Source organism: Myotis brandtii, unplaced genomic scaffold, assembly GCF_000412655.1.
Source record: "Myotis brandtii unplaced genomic scaffold, ASM41265v1 scaffold521, whole genome shotgun sequence".
Classification (NCBI taxonomy): domain Eukaryota; kingdom Metazoa; phylum Chordata; class Mammalia; order Chiroptera; family Vespertilionidae; genus Myotis; species Myotis brandtii.
The window spans coordinates 2,723,128-2,725,737 of record NW_005369870.1 but is presented as its reverse complement, the minus strand read 5'-3'; positions in this window follow the sequence as shown (position 1 = coordinate 2,725,737).

Sequence of the window (2,610 nt, the reverse complement as noted above, 5' to 3'; positions counted from 1 at the left end):
AGGACGAGCCCTCCACGTGCGGCCCCGCTGCCCCTGTGGGGGCGCACCTGTCCCACCAGTTCTCCCTCCGCTGCTGCCAGCGAAGAGCCCTCGGGCACCTTCCGACCCTCTCCCTCCCCTCCCCCAAGGCCCCCCAATTGGGAAATCAGACCCGAGGAGGGGAAGCTGGGGAGGGCGAGAAAGGGGGTGTGCCTAAGATGCGTCTGTAACGACACCCTCCCTTGTGGGAGCCCCACCTGCCTCCTCCCGCCAGCTGCTCGCCTGGTACAGACTCCAGCCCGCATTGCTTCCCAGCCCGGCAGACACACCTCCCATCACAGACAATCAGCTTCCCAGAGGCGCCCACTCCTCCCGTGTCGTTTCCACGCACGCCCTCCGCACACGCCAACAGTCCCCGCAGACATGCCTTTCATCCTCCCGAGCACCCACCTCCAGCAGGCCCACCGAGCGCGCGCTCCCGCAGGAATCACCTTAAGTCACATCCCGGGTTTCGTTGTCAATCAGATTAGTTGACAGACGAGAAACAGACAAGTCAATAAATCAAGTCTAGAAACCATTCCAATGTTGTCTGTCACATACCTCTTACCCTGAGGCTGGGATGCTGAAGCGATAGGCGTTTTTTGTCTTAGAAGTAAAGCCAGTTTCTCCCCGGAAAAGTGCCCGCGAAGCAGACATCAACATTTGCTTTCGGCTCTGCTGGGAAGGTAGCAGCTTCACCTCACCATCACCCCGTGGACACGGCCTCAGTGCCTCCCTCACTCTTAGGTTCTTATCTGCCTTCTGAGGGAGCAAAGAGCCCAGGAAGGGGGCTCAAAGCTGGATGGCAAACCTGAGAATCCCCTAGGATCCCCAGGGAGGGCCTCAGCTCTCAAAATATTTGAGCTTCTGCTTTACTCATACTCTAGTTAGTGTTACAGGACCGTGCTTCTCACACTTGAATGTGACCATGAATCTCCCCGGGAATTTGTTCAACTGCAGTGTCTGATTCTGAGGTTGTGGCTGGGTAGGACTCCAGACTGTAGTTCTAATAGACTCCCAGCTGATACAGATGCTGCTGGTCCTCCCGCCACACTTTGATTAGCTGGGCTGTAGGAAATACTGAAATATCTGATACCCTGTCTGGCTTCATGAACTACAATTGGGAAAATGACATGTGCACATTGTAAAAACAGACCTGAGCTGGGTAGGCTTTGGAGCAAAGGAGCGAAAGTTCATTCATGCCAAGCTAGGAGGTCAGCATGAGCTGAGCAAAGGCATTGAGGTAGGAACCAGAATGCCATAAAGAAGGGGAGGATTCATAGTAGGGAAGAGTAGGAAATAAAGTTAGATGAGGAGGGGGAGGATATCATAAAGGTAAGAGTTTAAATGATAATTAAAATGCTTAATACCTTCTGTGCACCATGTTCTTTTTTTAAAAGTAAACAATTAGCATTCTTTTTAAAAAATATATTTTTATTGATTTCAGAGAGGAAGGGGCAGGAAGAGAGAGATAGAAACATCAATGGTGAGAGAGAATCATTGATTGGCTGCCTCATGCAGGCCCCACACTGAGGATCGAGCCCACAACCTAGGCATGTGCCCTTGGCGGGAATTGAACCGGGACCCTTCAGTCCACAGGCTGACGCTCTACTCACTGAGCCAAACCGGCTATGGCTGCACCACATTCTTAATTTTATTTTAAATTATCTGTTAATGCAATTTCCTTTCTCACCAAAGTGTGGACTCCTGGAAGCAGGCATTACTGAATGTGTCATGGGGCCAGGCATCTTGCTAGGAACCCAGGATAGCAGAGGTGAAGCTGTCACAGCAAGCGTCCTCTGAGACTTGGGTGGCATTGGCCAGATCCAAAGTCTTGAATGTTAAGCACGTTAAGCATGACACCATAAAACCAGGCTTCTGAAGGGGAACAGGGTGCTCCCACCGCTTAGTACAGAGCCTGTTGTGTGGCAGGAGCCTGTTGAAATGAATAAAGAACATTTCTCTTGTTCTTATTTTGTAGAGCTATACTTAGCATTGCATAATTTCCTCATTTTTGTTATGTCTTATTTTCTTCCAACTCCTTTTTTAAAAAATTGCAAACCTACAGAGAAGCTCAAAGAAAGTACAGTGGGAATCTGTATACCTTTCACCTCCTAGATTCACTCTTTTTGAACATTTTGCCATATTTTCTCTATCCCCCCTTTTTTTCTTAACCAGTTGATTGCACATTGCAAATATCATGGCTCTTCAGCTCTAAATACTTCAGCAGCAATTTCCTAAGAATAAGGAATTCTTCTATAGGGCCATAAGAACATTATCACAATAGTATTGTCTATTGTGATAGACAAATAGATAAAATTCAGTCTATACTGAATTTTTTCTATTTTTCTCTGCAAAATCATATATATTTTTCATATCCTATATAATAAAAGCCTAATATGCTAAGTGTCCAGTCATCCAGTCATCCAACCAATCAAAGCATAATCCTATATAATAAAAGGGTAATATGCAAATTGACCCTAACAGCAGAGGGACTGGGAATGACTGGTCACTATGACACACACTGACCACCAGGGGGCAGATGCTCAATGCAGGAGCTGCCCTCTGGTGGTCAGGGCGCTCTCACATGGG